At 38.3% G+C, this 19,442-nt stretch overlaps 2 long non-coding RNA genes across 4 annotated transcripts in view; one reads left to right on the top strand and one right to left on the bottom strand.

Annotated features, from left to right (window-relative positions):
- Positions 1-4,814: 4,814 nt before the first annotated feature.
- LOC130682043 (uncharacterized) overlaps positions 4,815-19,442 on the bottom strand; it is a 50,692-nt gene continuing 36,064 nt past the window's right edge. For 2 of the 3 annotated variants that reach the window (XR_008995358.1, XR_008995357.1), the window contains one exon: positions 18,054-18,222. This is a non-coding gene — a long non-coding RNA (uncharacterized LOC130682043). Of the gene's footprint in view, positions 4,877-10,162; positions 10,391-18,053; positions 18,223-19,442 lie in introns of those variants that run through there. The other variant, XR_008995359.1, reaches the window with a different exon arrangement.
- LOC130682040 (uncharacterized) lies at positions 7,194-12,225 on the top strand. Its single transcript, XR_008995354.1, has 3 exons — positions 7,194-8,122; positions 10,182-10,350; positions 11,235-12,225. It is a non-coding gene; the product is annotated as an uncharacterized LOC130682040 (long non-coding RNA).

The raw sequence follows: 19,442 nt of genomic DNA, 5'->3' as shown, positions 1-19,442 counted from the left end.
TCTTCATACTGTGAGAAATAGCTTACACATGGCCCCTGCCACCACTTCGGCATCCTGTTTCCTCAAGGATTTCCCAATCTCGTAGAGCCTCCCATGCTGCTTCAGGCATCACCTCCACCTCCCCACAGCCCTACTTCTTAAATATCCCCAAATACCTGTCTAGATATTACAGGAGCAGCAGATTTTAATGACAGGGTAAATATAACTAGAGGAACTAGAGGGAATTATAATATGGAACAAAACTACTAGGATATGATGGCTAAGTATCAATGATCCTTAAAGTCCAGGAATAAAATCACCCATCTCCAGATTTCATTCTGGGTTGATCCTTGTTCCTAGTTTTTCTTCTCTGTCTTGAGGACTGCCCTTTCCTCCCTCTGTAAAGGAGAAAGTCCCCTCTACTAATTTGCTTCATTGTAGGGACAATCTTTTTACTTAACAACATGATCTTTCCACAGCTCCACCCTTCCCCAACTCTGAACATACAACACACATTCACATACATGCCAAAGAACTATCAGTGGCACATAATAACCCCTAGCCAACACATTTCTCAAATTTAAAATTTGTCATTCTACATTAAACTCTATTACTCAGTCTTGAGTTCATGGACTTCAAATCCCATTCCTTCATCTTCTGGCCATTACTGGTTTGTTAACCCTTCATTCTCAATTTGGCCATCCATGGGGATGTAGGTGCCAGCTTGTCTTTAAGTAAGAGTATGAAGCATGGGGCAGGTGGGTCATAATTTTAACAAATCTAGCATTTCCAGTGCATCTCATCTTCACTTTCACCCTTTAAAATATGTTATCCCTACAGATAACCACTGTGGCTCTTGCATCTTCATATTCTCCTGCTCTAGTGGTCATTCCCATCATTATACCATCATGCTCCACTATTCTCTGTCTTAAACAAATTCCTTCCTTTGATGATACTTCCCTACTATTTACTGTTTACATATCTGCTGTTCTTCACAGCCAAACTTTCATGATATGTTTTCTAAATGGGTTGTCTCTGCTTCCTCATCTCCCCCTCCAACAATTCTTGCATCCCCTTCTGTCCTCTACATTGTTTCTTTCTTGTTCTCCAACAACTTTCTGATGTTAAATCAAACATCATTCCTCTGCCCCTGTTTCACTACTTAGTAGCATGGAATGTGCTGCCTACTTCCTTTCCCTTGAATCTTCTGGATTTCAAGAAACCACGCTCCTCTGGTTTTCTTCCTTCTTGTGTGAATTCTATTCTTTGGTTCATTTTTTGGCTCCTCTTCCTCTAAACTCCTCTTCAAGCTGACATGCTCTATGTTGAGGCCTGGGGCTCTCTTTTCTTCCTTGTACGTTTTCTCTCTTAGAAATTTCTTTAAATCAATTTGTATATATTAAATATGTACAGGTATTTGTACATCAATCACACCTCAATAAAGTGGTTTTAGAAATAAAATGTTTCTTTTCCCTCTATGACTGTAAATAGCACTTACATCTGCCAACCTCTGCATTAATCAGGGTGTGCGGTTATGAACAACAGAACTCTCAGGATCATTGAATCAAAAATAAATCTTATCCAAGGATATCAGGTTGTACATGTCATCAATAAGAGAGCTGGAAAACCAGGGTTGGAAAGCAAACAGGGTCTACGTTAGAACCACCATGAAGGTTCTGCCTGAGAAATAGCTTAGTTTTGATATTTTTGTTTGCAACATTGCCACTCTGGCAAAGAGGTTGCATTGGGGATATCTGTCACATATCATTTCCTTTATATTTTTTGTTGTGTATATAATTTAAAGATAATTCTGTAATTTTTATACTGATATATATATATGTACACATACGCACACATACATATATGTATGTAAACCTAGCAATATATTTATGAACATTTTAGGTTACTATACATATTCTTTCTAAAAAACAGCTTTATTAAGATATAACTCAAATACCATAAAACTCAACTTTTACAGTGTACAAGACTGTGTTTTTTATATACACAGAGCCGGGCAACTATCAACACTACATAATTTAAGAGCATTTTTATCTTTCTCCCATACAGTAGGTTGCCTTTTCATTTTGCAGATGATTTCCTTCGATGTGCAGAAGGGTTTTAGTTTGATGTAGTCCCACTTGTGTATTTTTGCTTTTGTTCTCCTTGCCTGGAGAGACATATACAGAAAAAATTGCTAATGTTGATTGGTTTTCAAGAGTTTTGCTCTAGGAGTTTCATGGTTTCATATCTTATTTTAGGTCTTTAATCCATTTTGAGTTCATTTTTGTTTATGGTATAAGACAGTGACCCAGTTTCATTGTTTTTCATGCAGCTGCCCAATTTTCACAACACTATTTATTGAAGATGGTCTCAATATAAAAAATTAAAAACTTTTTAAACAGTATTTTTATCTTTCAAAAAGAAAACCTATATAAGTCCATTAAAAATACATAGCAATCCAAATTTGGAATCAACTAACGTCAGAGCTTTGAAATATATGAAAGAATTATTGTCAATGATACAGGGATAAATAGACATACCCACAATTGTAATTGTGTACTTTCAACATCTTTCTGCCAGAAATTCACAAAACTAGACAAAAAAATATGACAAAGGATATTATGTTGAACACTACCAACCAACTTTACCTAACTGATATTTATGAATCCTAACACCTACCAACTTCAGAATACACATTCTTTGTGAGAGCATGTGGACCATCTACCAAACTAAACTGATTTCTGGGTGGTAAGATGTGTCTCAATATTTATCAAAGGATATCCTCAACCTAATAAACTATATCAATGAAAAACCTGCATGTAACATTTATACTCAATGATCAAAGGCTAAGTGGTTGCTCCATAACACGGGGAGACTCTCTCTTATTTAATATTGCACTAGAGGACCTCATCAGTTCTATAAGGCAAGGAAATAAAATAAAGATCATAAGGATTGGCAAGGAAGAATTTAAACTGTAATTACCACAGAATACATGATTTTGTTAATAAAAGCATATTCAATCTACAAAATATTGCTGAAACTAAGAAGCATGTTTAACAAGGTCACAGGATACAAAGCCAAAAAAATAAATCAACTGTGTCCATACACTATTAATGAATGACTGGAAAATGCAATTTAAAAAACAATGTCATTTACATAAATATGAGCGACTTCTTCATGAGTATATCTCCCCGGGCAAGGGAAACAAAAGCAAAAATGAACAAGTGGGACTATATCAAGCTGAAAAGCTTCTGTACAGCAAAGGACACCATCAGTAGAACAAAAAGGCATCCTACAGTATGGGAGAATATATTCATAAATGACAGATCCGATAAAGGCTTGACATCCAAAATATATAAAGAGCTCACACACCTCGACAAACAAAAAGTGAACAATCCAATTAAAATTGTGCAGGGGAGCTGAACAGACAGTTCTCCAAAGAAGAAATTCAGATGGCCAACAGACACATGAAAAGATGCTCCACATGGCTAGTCATCAGAGAAATGCAAATCAAAACCACAATGAGATATCCCCTCACACCAGTAAGGATCGCCACCATCCAAAAGACAAACAGCAACAAATGTTGGCGAGGTTGTGGAGAAAGGGGAACCCTCCTACACTGCTGGTGGGAATGTAAATTAGTTCAACCATTGTGGAAAGCAGTATGGAGGTCTCTCAAAAAGCTCAAAATAGAAATACCATTTGACCCAGGAATCCCACTTCTAGGAATTTACCCTAAGAATGCAGCAGCCCAATTTGAAAAAGACAGATGCACCCCTATGTTTATCGCAGCACTGTTTACAATAGCCAAGAAATGGAAGCAACCTAAGTGTCCATCAGTAGATGAATGGATAGAGAAGAGGTGGTACATATACACAATGGAATATTATCCAGCCATAAGAAGAAAACAAATCCTACCATTTGCAACAACATGGATGGAGCTAGAGGGTATTATGCTCAGTGAAATAAGCCAGGCGGAGAAAGACAAGTACCAAATGATTTCACTCATCTGTGGAGTATAACAACAAAGCAAAAACTGAAGGAACAAAACAGCAGGAAACTCACAGAACCCAAGAAAGGACTAACAGTTACCAAAGGGAAAGGGACTGGGGAGGATGGGTGGGCAGGGAGGGAGAAGGGGGAGAGAAGACGAAAGGGGGCCTTATGATTAGCATGTATAATGTGAGGGGTGGGGCACAGGGAGGGCTGTGCAACACAGAGAAGACAAGTAGTGATTTTATAGCATCTCACTACGCTGATGGAGAGTGACTAATGGGATATGTGGGGGGCACTTGGTGAAGGGGGGAGTCTAGTAAACATAATGTTCCTCATGTAATTGTAGATTAATGATACCAAAATTTTTAAAAAATGTTTAAAAATAATAATAATAATGTCATTTAAAATAGTATCAGATAACTCTAAATATCTAAGAATAAATCTAGCAAAAGTGTGCAAAATTCTTACACCGAAAGCTATCAACTATCACTAAGAGAAATTTTAAAAGACCTAAATAAATGCAGCAAGACTTAAAAACTCACCATTTTATGTCATTTCTCCCCAAACTTATTTATAGATTCCCTATCAAAACTGCAACAGATTTTTTGAAGAAATTGGTGAACTGATTCAAAAATAATGTAAAAACATGAAATATCTAGCATACTCAAAATTTTCTTGAAAAAGTCCAGTTACATTGCCCTACTTCAGGACTTGCTTATAAATTTACAGCAATCAAGACAATATGGGACTGATATAAGAGTAGCCAAATAGATAAATGGAAAATAATAGACAGCAGAAATAGACCTACATGTTCAGTCGGGTGATCTTCATCCTAAGTCATCAAGCAAATTCAAATGTTAAGATGTCAATGTTCTTCAGCCAACGACGTCTAGAAAGATACCTGTAATTAAACAAGCTGTAACAAGGGAGAACATGCGCCATGGAGAATCACTTTTTGTTGGGGGGTGTTGATAAGACGGTGTTTAAAAGAACCTACTAAAGGATTTGAGCTTGGGTTGAATGACTTGCGGAGAGTCTAAGGAAAGGAAGTTTCAATCTAGATCAAGTGCTTTAAGAAGGTATGGGCAATTTTGTGACTGGGTATCTCAATACAGTTTCTCTATAGGGAGGGGGGACTAGAAGGAAGATAAATTTATAATTGGCAAAGAAGTAGCAGTCACTCATTTTCGCCAAGAAAGAGGGCGTGTGGTATTTGATGTGTGGCACAGGGACCTTGTTTTTGTCTGCGCTGAGACACAATTGTGGAGAAGCCATACTTGGTGTCATTTTATCACGCTCTCAGAATAACCTTGGTCAAGATTGGTATTCTGTGAAAATGTTTGTGTGTTAGGAGAATAGCATGGCCGAGCTGTGAGTGCCTGACCAGCTTCTGGATGTCAGGAAGTGCATATTTTATCTTTCTCAATGAAAGCTTTTTAAAAATATATATAAATAATCCTTTGGGGCGAATAACTTTAGATTTACAGGAAAGGTGCAAAGAGATACAGAGAACATTGATGCCTTCTGCCCTGTAGATTAAGCCATAAAGAAAATAGGGAAGATGTGTCTGCTGGGATTTTGGCAGGGGTTGCTAAATTTTCTCTCCCAGCAAGCAGCAAGAGTGAGCTTTCTAAGGATCCTCACAGATCTTTTTTGTGGGCATCTAGTGGGGATCCTGGAGGAAAAGCTCACAGGATGGTGTGAAACTCCTCCCAGACTTCATACTTCCCTGGTAGCCCCCACTCAGCCTTTAGAAATTTATTGAAATTTTCTAATTTAATCTTGTTAATGGCTTATATAGCATTCATGTAGTGTGTGTCCCAAGTAAGCAAATGCTTACTTTGATCCTCTTTCTACCCGCAAGTACCTATCTTTCACTAAATTTTGTGTGTGATGTTTTCCGTGAGACCTCAGTTCTCCGAAGGGTTCCAAAGTGAGTCATTAATTTGCAGTTTTCCCACTTCTTATTTTATGGGTAGGAAGGATGCTCCTTTCAGCTCTGGGCATTTCTGAGTTCAAACCAGAAGTACTCAGGAAAATCTTTTTGACAGAAGATGCTGGATCAGATGAATGTCCATGTGAAAGGAAATTTGATCCCTGACCCCTACCAAACTTCATATACATCCCTACTTATCATTGTCTATTGTTTGGGCCTCCTGAAGACACCATCTGTCAAACCATCCTATGTGTTTCTAAAAGTCCTACTAGCTTTTTTTTTTACTCCAGCAAAGTCCCTTTGCCTGTTGTTGGTCTGCTCCTTAGTCTACAAAGACTCAGCACATAACTCTAGTGGCAACTGACCTCTGTTCACCAAGGAGACATGTTCTGCTATAAAATTAATTTCTCTAAACCTCTTCATACACACAGTTCTTTGGTGTCCTTAAAAATGTGTGCTTTTGTGCTTTCTTAACTTAACAAGCTTTTGTCTCAGTTGGTATTATTGTCACAACTTTGTCATGACTTTCTACCTTTTAAACAGAAGTGTCATACCTATTAATACTTATTTAAATAGAATGTTCAGAGAAGGTAAACTGAGAGCTGACTGCCACAAACCATTTCTAACTAGAAGTCCTCATGTTTATTTTTCTAAAGTAAAATTGAAATAATATTCCACAAGCATTTTGTAAATTTCATATCCCATATATTGCAGACAAATTTGGATATTTTAGATAATCTTTAAACATATATTTATTAGTGCCTGAATACAGTAGGCTACAGATGTACCATAATTCATTTAAACAACCCCTTACTGGGGGCCATTTACATTTTATCCTGGTAATAAGTAGGGAAATCTACAGGTTTAAGTAAGTACCTGAGATATAGATAGTTTTCAAAGGCATTGACATGCTTTCTTTTTATTAAGGTATCATTGATATACAATCACATGGGCAACATTCTGATAACTAGATTCCCCCTTTTTCAAGTCCCCACCACATACCCCATTACAGTCACTGTCCATCAGCATAAGTCACTACTTGTCTTCTCTGTGCTATACTGCCTTCCCCATGATCCCGCCCTACATTATGTGTGCTAATCGTAATGCCCCTTAATCCCCTTATGCTTCCCTTCCCACCCACACTTCCCAGTCCCTTTCCCTTTGGCAACTGTTTGTACATTCTTGGGTTCTGTGAGTCTGCTGCTGTTTTGTTCCTTCAGTTTTTGCTTTGCTGTTGTACTCCACAGATGAGTGAAATGATCTGATACTTGACTTTCTCCACCTGGCTTATTTCACTGAGCATAATGCCCTCGAGCTCCATCCATGTTGTTGCAAATGGTAGGATTTGCTTTCTTCTTATGGCTGAGTAATATTCCATTGTGTATATGTACCACATCTTCTTTATCCATTCATCTACTGATGGACACTTAGGTTGCTTCCATTTCTTGGCTATTGTAAATAGTGCTGCGATAAACATATGGGTGCATATGTCTTTTTCAGACTGGGCTGCTATATTCTTAGGGTAAATTTCTAGGAGTGGAATTCCTGGGTCAAACGGTATTTCTATTTTGAGTTTTGAGAGGCACCTCCATACTGCTTTCCACAATGGTTGAACCAATTTACATTCCCACCAGCCGAGAAGGAGGGTTCCCCCTTTCTCCACATCCTCACCAGCATTTGTTGTTGTTTGTCTTATGGATGTTGGCCATCCTAACTGGTGCGAGGTGATATCTCACTGTGGTTTTAATTTGCATTTCTTTGATGATTAGCGATGTTGTAGTAAAGTAGAAAATGTTAAGGCTTGCTCGGGGTCACATGAGTTCACCAGGCTCAAGGTATGCACTCCTTTCCCAGAGGAGCTGGCCACTCCTCAGGGAGAAGGGAACAACAACCCTGGGCTGCGTGCCAGCGACACTTGTCCTTGGGCTATGTGCCCGGGATAACTACCTTCGGAAACGTGCCCGGGACGTTTCTATTAACAGCAAGTCGCGAACACGGCCCTGGCTCCTGGCCAGATCCGGGTCCGAACGTGAATCATGCATGCGCCTACTGGCACTGAGCCTCTTTTGTTTAAACTAGCATAAATATCAACTTAGAGAAACCGTGAGCAGCCTTCCCCCGATCATGCTTGGAGTACTGCTGCCTTGTCGTCCTCCCCTGAAACTTGCCCGTGATGATTTGTTTTCCGGTACTGATGATGGGGTTCTAGTGGTATGATGGACTGATTCTTTCTTTCTTTCTTTCTTTCTTGTTCTTCCTTTTTGTTGTTTTCCTGAAACTTCTCTGTGTCTCTCTCTTTTCCCTTATCTCTCTCCTCCTCTTTTAATAAAGTGAAAGTATACTAAACGGCTGTGGCTTATGGTGGTGTGTCTTGCGTATCAAGCCCAAAACAGCATTTAAACCTGGGCACAGCAATTGATAAACTGATTATCAATACAAATTGGCATCACGGACAGGATACGCACGACCACCGAAGCAATGCCCCCTTTTAAGAAAAAGAGTGAGGTTTTATGCGTGATTTGTGATATTCCTGGCTGGGAGGACCCTCAGTTTTCCTCCCTTGTCAAAGAATGGGCTTTGGGAACTGGTCTCAGTGAGCCCTGGGGTGGAAAACTGTGTAATGCAGATGTGCCCCAACTGGCTGAGGTCCTTAAGACCGTTCCGGTAGAGGTGAGTCACAGTTTGGACAGTAAAGAAAACTGATGGTTCCTGTAGGATGACTGTAGACTATAGAGAATTGAACAAAGTCACTCCTCCCCTAATTGCTGCAGTTCCTGAAACAATAACTTTAATTGAACATATCCAATCTCATCCTGGTACCTGGTATGCAGTCATAGATGTAGCCAATGCTTTTTTTACTATTCCCATTGACTCCAAGCAATGGGAATATTTTGCATTCATGTGGCAAAGATGTCAATATACCTTCACCCACCTGCCACAGGCTATAAGCATAGCCCAACTATTTGTCACCGCCTGGTTGCCAAACATTTAGATGAATGTCCAATTCACCCTGATTTATTAATTACTCATTATATAGATGATATTTTAATCCAAGGTCCTGATGAGCATTTAGTGCAGTGTTATTTAGACCAAATGGTAACTCCTCTGAAACAGAAAGGTTGGGAAATCAATCCAGACAAAATACAAGGACCAGCACAAGAAGTGACATTTTTGGGAATTCATTGGAATTTCGAGCACAGGGCCATATTACCAAAAGCCCGAGAGAAAATTCTAGATTTTGCCCCTCCTAGGAATAAAAAGGAAGCTCACAAGTTTATTGGTCTGTTTAGATATTAGAGGAACCATATTCCCCACTTGGGACAGATTTTACAGCCCTCATATAAGATCCCTAGGAAGAAATATGAGTTTGACTGGGGGCCCGAACAAATCCAAGCATTTGAGGCAGCAAAGGCTACAATTCAGGCTGCCCTTGACTTGTGGCCTATACGAGAGGGACCCTTAGAGCTTATGGTTACTCAAATTATGCTAATTGGAGCTTATGGCAAAAACAAGACTCTAAACGGGTTCCCCTAGGATTTGGGGCCCAAAAATTACCTGAAGCAGGACAGCATTATACTCCTTTTGAACAACAACTACTGGCAGCATATTGGGCATTAACTGAAACTGAACAATTAACCCTTAATCATGAAGTAGCCCTGAGACCCAGTATACCAATCATGCAGTGGATTATGAGTGATCCAGCTTCCCATAAAATTAGGCATGCTCAAGAATCCAGCATTATTCAGTGGAAATGGTATATTCAAAATAGAGCTAAAGTTGGGCCATCTGGAATATTAGGTCTACATGAACAAATAATAGACACTCCCACAATAGATGACTTTCAACCAATAGCAATAGAACTGGTTAATTCCCCTGTTGTATATAACTATGGCTATAATTCCCTCTCAACTGAGCAGAAAAAAGCATGCCTGGTTTACTGACAGTTCGGCTAAATATATTGGCCATACTAGATATTAGAAAGCAGTAGTTTATAATCCAGTGACTAAAATGGTCTTAGAGACCAGTGGTGAAGGAAAAAGTAGCCAATTTGTTGAATTACAAGCAGCCTACCAGGCAATGAACTTTGAGAGAGATAAGGAATGTCATATTTTTACTGACTCTTGGGCAGTAGCCCAAGGATTAGGCACTTGGATGCCTGAATGGGAAAAAGATCAATGGAAATTTTACGACAAAGATCTTTGGGGAGCCGATATTTGGAAAGATATTTGGGAAATTGCTAAAACCCCTAACCTGTCTGTGTTCCATGTAGGCGCTCACGCTAAGAAGACTTCGGTTGAACGTGAGTATAACGCTGATGTGGATTGCTTAGCAGCTATAGCTGAAGTGGAATGTTCTACTCCCATTAGTGATGAAACATTAGCACTTGCACGATGGATTCATCACAAGACAGGACATGCAGGCTCTGCTGCTATGCACAGGTGGGCACCGGACCGCAGAATAGGTGTCCCTTTATCTGACCTAAAAACAGTTAAAGAACAATGCACAACTTGCCAACTAGATGAACACTGGCCTTTGCCCAAGATTATAACTGGAGAACTCTTGCAAGGCAAAGCACCCACTCAAATTTGGCAAATAGATTATATTGGACCCCTACCTCTATCTAAGAGATGCAAATACATCTGTACATGTGTGGACACGTATTCGGGTGTCCTAGTAGCCTGTACATATAAGCGAGCCGCTCAGAACTATACCATCAAGACTCTAGACATCATTGCTCTATATTATGTCATCCCTTTGCAAATTCAAAGTGATAATGGGTCTCATTTTAAGGGGCTGTCCATCCCAATGCTCAAGCCCCTTATGCTAGCATTACTGCTTCCGCAGGCTATGACCTGCATAATATAGAAGTATGGCTAGATCCCGCCACTACTGAAACTGTAGCTACTGGATTAGGCATCCAAATACCCAAGGGATATTATGGTCAGATAGCTCCCCGGTCCAGTTTAGCTCAAAAAGAGATCCAGATAATGGCTGATATCATTGATTCAGACTACGTAGGAGAAATTAAAATTCTACTACATAATGTTTCTAAAGAGACTCTACACTTCTTGCCCGGCACCAGAATAGCACAAATACAAATAATCCCTTAGGCTACTACTGATCACTGGGAAAAGATAGATACTCCTCCTAACCCCACCATGAGATTTGCTGGAACCAAAGTAAGGGTAGAAAGACATGCTGCAGACCCTCCACGGGCTGGAAAGTTATAGCTCAAGGAGACAACAATGTAGTTGTAGTCATGTTCCCTCAACAAGAACAACCTGAAATGTATCCTATTAACCAATTGTTTTTACGGAACTAGATTATATTATAGACTCCTCTGCTGTGGACACCTGCAATGAGTAATGCGTGGACACCTGGAACTCAACTAGGACTGCCAATCCACTACAACATTACCAGAGCTGAGTGGCAGTATGCATGGAAGAACCTTACTGTACCACGCTCCCAAGATTCTTTCCAGCGTCGTGCTAACCAACCCTGTTCTATTGCAAATGTAACAGTATCAGCAAATAGCAATATGACTGTATGGAAAGGAAATAAGGAAAACCGATACCGCATGGTAGTTTCTAGCTCCCCACCTATTAATTTTATTTTTAAAACCAAAGTTAATGTTACTTGTTGTAGTGCGAATATTTCCACTCATTCAAATACTTATACTAGTTTTGTAGCTAGCATTTTACAGACTGTGCAATACTGTAATAATTCAAAACATAATCTGAATTGAACTGTTAACAGTTCTCATTTTATTCTTTGTACTAACACCACTCCAATCATAAATAAGACATCTTGGGTAGATTATATATGGGTCTCAGTAAAACAACCCCTGAAGAGTGCCACCCCTCAGATAGTGCGTATCCCTAGGACCTGTACCAATATCTCTGTTGCTGCACCCCAGAGAGTAATACATTTTAACATTTCTTTTCCCACCTTACCTAAATTCAACCATAAATGCCGTGCTTGGTATGACACTCTTTTAGGTGGCCTTGGCTCTAGATTAGGTGTAGATAATTCTATTGATTTAGAAGCTTTAGCGCATCGCCTTAAAAATACTGGATCAGATGTATCCAAAGCTGTGACCTTAAATGCTAAATGGTTACCCACTACTATTATTCCCCATGAGCAAACGTTAGCTTATCAGAAACAGATGTTGCATATCTTTACTGACTCTAGTATTAAGCAATATTGGATTGAGACTAATACTACTGCTTTATTCAGTTGGACTAAATGTTCCTTGCAATTATTGTACACTTTAATACAAAAAGAAAATGCACAACGTCTCCTTACGCAAAGTTCTCCCGACACTTGGAGAACTATGCTCTCTATTACCAATAATGTTTGGATAGCCATGAATGCTCCCGTTGTTAATTGCACTGCTTTATGGTGCGTAGGCACTGTTATTTGTTACTTTCCTAAAGTTGTTAAAACCTTACGTTCTTTTCATACTTTGCCTATTATTAAGGATAATTATTTTCTACAAGCACAGATAGAAGGCACTCATATAGACAATAGTAATATTATTTACAAACTAACTGATTGTCTATCTACTGACCAAGGGCCAGTTTGTAATGGCCTTCTTCGTATAATGGAACCCTGTTTGCTTTCTCATTCAACTAACTTGTGTATTCTCACTGCATTCCCAATAAGCAATTTTTCTGTTTTATATGAGATAGAACCCCAACATGTCTGTTTTGCTAGCTCTAACCTGACGGAATTACACAGCATGGGACTTTCCTCTCCCTTCTCAGGATGTCTGCAGCGTCTCGAGTTGCTCCACTGGAACGGTGGTGTTTTCTACCTAGCTCCCGATCTGGAGGATGATGAGGCTTTTTCCTGGACTCCTCCTCACTTACAACCTCCTTCTGCATATCTGAATTTAACTCTAGCAACCATCTTACAGAATTCCCAATTGTTATCTCGTCCTTTGGCTAATAATCAAAGAGCCCTAGCTGAGCATCAATTGATTACCACTATAACATTCAACCAATTAAAAGACCTTTCTCATGTTATAACCCAGGACTCTAATCACCACTGGTGGGACTCTTTGTTTGGAAGTTCCACTGCCTACAAATATTTCTCAGCTATATATACCCCTCTTCTATTAATAATTATAACCCCCATTGTTTTGTGCTTCTGTAACTTTTGAATGCATCGCCGTATGCGAAAGATACGTACCATGTTTGTGTTGAGACGTGCACATACAGACACTATGCATATTTCCCCAAGCAGCCCTAGGACCGAATTGTAGTAAAGTATAAAATGTTAAGGCCTGCTCGGGGTCATATGAGTTTACCAGGCTCAAGGTATGCACTCCTTTCCCAGAGGAGCTGGCCACTCCTCAGGGAGAAGGGAACAACAACCCTGGGCTGCGTGCCAGAGACACTTGTCCTTGGGCTATGTGCCCGGGATAACTACCTTGGGGAACGCGCCCAGGACGTTTCTATTAACAGCGAGCCATGAACGCGGCCCCGGCTCCTGGCCAGATCTGGGTCCGTACGTGACTCATGCATGCGCCTATTGGCACTGAGCCTCTTTTGTTTAAACTAGCATAAATATCAGCTTAGAGAAACCGTGAGCAGCCTTCTCCCAATCGTGCTTGGAGTACTGCTGACTTGTCCTCCTCCCCTGAGACTTGCCCGTGATGATTTGTTTCCCGGTGCTGATGATGAGGTCCTAGTGGTATGATGGACTGATTCTTTCTTTCTTTCTTGTTCTTCCTTTTTGTTGTTTTCCTGAAACTTCTCTGTGTCTCTCTCTTTTCCCTTATCTCTCTCCTCCTCTTTTAATAAAGTGAAAATATGCTAAACGGCTGTGGCTTGTGGTGGTGTGTCTTGCATATCGAGCCCAAATTAGCATTTAAGCCTGTGCACAGCAATTGATAAACTGATTATCAATACAGATGTGCAGCATCTTTTCATGTGCCTGTTGGCCATCCGAATTTCTTCTTTGGAGAAGTGTCTGTTCATATTCTCTGTCCATTTTTTAATGGGGTTGTTTGCTTTTTGGTTGTAGAGGCACAGGAGCTGTTTATATATTTTGGATGTCAACCCCTTATCAGATATGTCATTTGTGAATATGTTCTCCCATACTGTAGGATGCCTTTTTGTTCTACTGATGGTGTCCTTTGCTGCACAGAAGCTTTTTAGTTTGATACAGGCCCACTTGTTCATTTTTGCTTTTGTTTCCCTTGACAACGGAGATATGTTCTTGAAAAAGTTGCTCATGTTCATATGCAAGAGAGTTTTGCCTGTGTTTTCTTCTAAGAGTTTTATGGTTTCATGACTTCCATTCAGGTCTTTGATCCATTTTGAGTTTACTTTAGTGTATGGAGTTAGACAGTAAACCAGTTTCATTCTCTTACATATAGCTGTCCAGTTTTGCCAACACCAGTTGTTGAAGAGGCTGTCGTTTCCCCATTGTATATCCATGGCTCCTTTATGGTATATTAATTGACCATATATTCTTGGGTTTATATCTGGACTCTATTCTGTTCCATTGGTCTATGGGTCTGTTCTTGTGCCAGTACCAAATTGTCTTGATTACTATGCCATTGAAGTAGAGTTTGAAGTTGGGGAGAATAATGCCCCTGCTTTATTCTTCCTTCTCAGGATTGCCTTGGCTATTCGGGGTCCTTTGTGGTTCCACATGAATTTTAGAACTATTTGCTCTAGTTCGTTGAAGGATGCTGTCGGTATTTTCATAGGAATTGCACTGAATCTGTAGATTGCTTTAGGCAGGATGGCCATTTTGACTATATTAATTCTTCCTACCCAAGAACATGGGATGAATTTCCATTTACTAGTGTCCTCTTTAATTTCTCTCAAGAGTGTCTTGTAGTTTTCATGGTATAGATCTTTCACTTCTCTTTTTGATGCAATTGTGAATGGAATTGTTTTCTTCATTCCTCTTACGGCTGGTTCATTGTTAGTGTATAGGAATGCAACAGATTTCTGTGTATTAATATTTTATATCCTGCAACTTTGCTGAATTCAGATATTAGATCTAGTAGTTTTGGAGTGGATTCTTTAGGGTTTTTTATGTACAGTATCATGTCATCTGCAAACAGGGACAGTTTAACTTCTTCCTTATCAATCTGGATGGCTTTTATTTATTTGTGTTGTCTGATTGCCATGGCTAGGATCTCCAGAACTGTGTTGAATAAAAGTGGGGAGACTGGGCATCCTCGTCTTGTTCCTGATCTTAAAAGAAAAGCTTTCAGCTTCTCGCTGTTAAGTATGATGTTGGCTGTGGGTCTGCCATATATGGCCTTTATTATGTTGAGGTACTTGCCGTCTATACCCATTTTGTTGAGAGTCTTTATCATGAATAGGTATTGAATTTTGTCGAATGCTCCTTCAGCATCTATGGAGATGATCCTGTGGCTTTTGTCCTTCTTGTTATTGATATAGTGGATGATGTTGATGGATTTTCGAATGTTGTACCATCCTTGCATCCCTGGGATGAATCCCACTTGATCATGATGGATGATCTTTTTGATATATTTTCAAATTGTTTGCTAATATTTTGTTGAGTATTGTTGCATCTATGTTCATCAGAGATATAGGCCTGCAATTTTCTTATTTTGTCGTGTCTTTGCCTGGTTTTGGTATTGGAGGGATGCTGGCTTCATAGAACGTGTTTGGAAGTATTCCCTCCTCTTCTATTTTTTGAAAAATTGTAAGGAGAATGGGTATTATGTCCTTTCGAAATGTCTGACAAAATTCATCTGTGAATCCATCTGGCCCAGGAATTTTGTTCTTAGGTAGGTTTTTGATTACCGGTTCAATTTCATTACTGGTCATTGGTCTGTTCAGATTTTCTGTTTCTTCCTGGGTCAGTCTTGGAAGGCTGTACTTTTCTACAAAGTTGTCCATTTCTTCTAGGTTATCCAGTTTGTCAGCATGTAATTTTTCTTTATATTCTATAGTAATTCTTTTTATTTCTGTGGTGTCTGTAGTGATTTTTTCCTTTCTCATTTCTGATTCTGTTTATGTGTTTAGATTCTTTTTTTCTTGATAACTCTGGCTAGGGGTTTATCTATTTTGTTTATTTTCTCAAAGAACCAGCTCTCGGTTTCATTAACTTTTCTGTTGTTTTATTTGTCTCAAATTTACTTATTTCTTATTATGATGTCCCTCCTTCTACTGACTTTGGGCCTCACTTGTTCTTCTGTTTCCAGTTTCAATAATTGTGAATTTAGACTATTCATTTGGGATTGTTCTTCCTTCTTTAATTTTTTAAATTTCCTGCATTGCTATATACTTTCCTCTTAGACCTGCCTTCGCTGTATCCCACAGAAGTTGGGGTGTTGTTCTGTTGATTTAATTTTTCTCCATATATTGCTTGATCTCTGTTTTAATTTGGTCAGTGATCCATTGATTATTTAGGAGCATGTTGTTAAGCCTCCATGTGTTTGTGAGCCTTTTTGCTTTCCTTGTACAATTATTTGTAGCTTGATACCTTTGTGATCTGAGAAGTTGGTTTGTACAATTTCAATCTTTTTGAATTTGCTGAGGCTCTTTTTGTGGCCTAGTATGTGGTCTATTCTAGAAAATGTTCCAGGTGCCCTTGAGAAGAATGTGTATCCTGCTGCTTTTGGGCAGAGTGTTCTATAGGTGTTTGCTAGGTCCATCTGTTCTAATGTGTTGTTCAGTGGCTCTGTCTCCTTACTTATTTTCTGCCTGGTTGATCTCTCCTTTGGAGCGAGTGGAGTGTTGAAGTCTCCTAAAATGAATTCAATGCATTCTATTTCCTCCTTTAATTCTGTTAGTATTTGTTTCACATATGTAGGTGCTCATATTTTGGATGCATAGGTATTTATAATAGTTATATCCTCTTGTTGGACTCACCCCTTTATTACTCTGTAATGTCCTTCTTTGTCTCTTGTGACTTTCTTGGTTTTGAAGTCTATTTTGTCTGATATAAGTACTGCAACACCTGCTTTTTTCTCCCTATTGTTTGCATGAAATATCTTTTTCCATCCCTTCACTTTCAGTCTGTGTGTGTCTTTGGGTTTGAAGTGAGTCTCTTGTAGTCAGCATATAGATGGGTCTTGCTTTTTTATCCATTCTGTAACTCTATGTCTTTTGATTGGTGCATTCAGTCCATTTACATTTAGGGTGATTATCAATAGATACGTACACAAATGTTTTTTACTATGCTTGAAGATAACATTTTATGTTAGAAAAAATTAAAAGGAGTACATTAGTGCATTTAAGTGAAAAAAAATTTTTGGTCAATAAAAGGAAAGGAGGTACAGATGAGATAGGAAGAAACCACTATAAATATTCTCAAGTCCCAGGACCACAAATTTTAACTGAGCTCAGGATATAGTTAGAATCAGAGGAGGAGAAGCAAGAGGGAACGAAGTTTCATGTAAACCTTGAAGGTGAAATAACTAAGTAGGATCAAGGTAAAATAACTAAGTCTTTATGAATCCAAATTGCATATTTCTGTTATTATTAGAAGAAAGCATAGCCTGGGAGAGGGCGGCATGCCTCTCTTGGTGGCATGTGTGATTTGAAGAGAGTGCTTAGTCGTTATGGCAGTCTGCTGTGTTAATTGCTCTTCTTTGCCTCTTGCTTCTGCCAAAGATTGTCATTTTATCCAGAGTTGGTTGAATGACAATATTTAGGCAATCTTGGACACACAATTTGTAATATTTTATTATTCCACACACTGCTGTAATAGGCATGCTGTATACAAAGTTCTAATCAATCTTATTTTTTCCCATGGGATTAATTCCCAGAAGCTAGTCTAACAGATTACCTTCCCTTTACATATTGCCGAATACTTCTGCATGTTCTTCTTTTAATGACCAAGTCCTAAAAGTTTCTACATAATTTATTTTCCCCAAGCAGGGCATAAGTCATAAGAACGTTACAAGAAAGGCAACTTACAGGTTAACCCCATGATTAAAATGGGAGCAAGAATACATGTTAGAAAATAGAATCTGGTAACATATAAAAGTTAATACATCATGACTAAAAGGGTCATTTTCCAGGAGGTAGGTATGGTTTAGCATTGGAAAAGACTATCAGCATATTTGTTAACATTCATAAAAGGAGAAAAATCATATAATAATCTCAGTAAGTGCAGAAAAATAATCTTTTAAACTAAGGACTAGAAGAAAATTATTTATTCTGATCAAGATTACATGCAAAACTCTACAGCAAACATCATAGCTAATGGTGAATTACTGAAAGCATTCTTCTTGAGACTTGGAATCGTGGGTTTCGTACAAGGATGGCCATTACTCCCACTTTTGTTCCACAGCATACTGGTAATCTTAGCTACAGAAATAAAGCCAAAAAGTTAATTAAATCAAAAAGGAAGGAATTAAAATGTCTTTATTCATAACTGACATAATTATGTGCATATACAATTCAGAAGAACATGCACGCTCTTAGAATACATAAATGAATTAAGCAAAGTCACAAGATACAGGGTCAATACACAAAGACCAATCATTTTTCTATACATTTGCAACCAACAAATGTTTTGGAAAAAAGTAAGACCACACCACGTACAATAGCATAAAAACAACCAAATACAAAGGAATCAATCTAATGAAAGAAGTGCAAGGTCCTTACATTGTAAATGACAAAATATTATTCAGAGAAATTTAAGAATTTCCAAATAAATGCTATGTTTTCAGACTAGAAGAATCAATATTGTAAAGATGCAAATATTTCCCAAATGCTCTCTATAGATTTTGTACAATTCCAGTAAAAATTACATTTTCTTTTTTGATGGAAATTGGCAAGATGACTAAAAAATGGACTTAGAAATACAAAGCAGAAGAAGAGCCAAGACAACATTAAAGAAGAAAAACAAAGCTGGAAGACTCACACTAACCTACCAGATAACAAAACTTATTAGAAAACTGTAGTAATTAAGGTACTGTGATGATTCTATATTAATGATACCAAAAAAAATAAAATAAAATAAAATAAAATAAAATAAAATAAAATAAAAAACAGATTGTGTACTGGTACAAGAATAAAATCTAGATGACATGAACAGGCTGGGTAGTCAGGAAATATATGTACACATATATAATCATTTATAACAAGGTACAATTACATTGCAGTGGGGAAAAGATCGCCTTTCTAATTCTACTTTGTCCGTTTGATATTGCTCTGGAAAAAAGAAAATTTTACTCCTACATAATGTGCAAAATAATTAATTTCTTAAGTATTTCAGATCTAAATGTGAAAAGTAAAATAATAAAGATTTTAGAGGAAAACATAGAAGAAAATCTCCTTAACTTGGAGCATCAAATTTTTTTTAATTCCATTTATTTATTTTTAAATGTTTGACACAATTTAACTTACAGGAAAGTCACAAGAATAACACAAAGAATTCCTATTATGCATGTCTTCCAGGTCCCCCAAATATTACGATATCACCATCTGTATCTTCTAGCTCTCTAATTTGCTATACATCTATCTGTATAATTCTTTTCTGAAGTCTTTGAGAGTGAGTTGCAGACACAATGTTCATTCACCAC

The sequence above is a fragment of the Manis pentadactyla genome, chromosome X (assembly GCF_030020395.1).
Source record: "Manis pentadactyla isolate mManPen7 chromosome X, mManPen7.hap1, whole genome shotgun sequence".
Lineage (NCBI taxonomy): Eukaryota > Metazoa > Chordata > Mammalia > Pholidota > Manidae > Manis > Manis pentadactyla.
The sequence above is the reverse complement of the archived record's forward strand: the minus strand, read 5'-3'. Positions and strand labels throughout refer to the sequence as shown.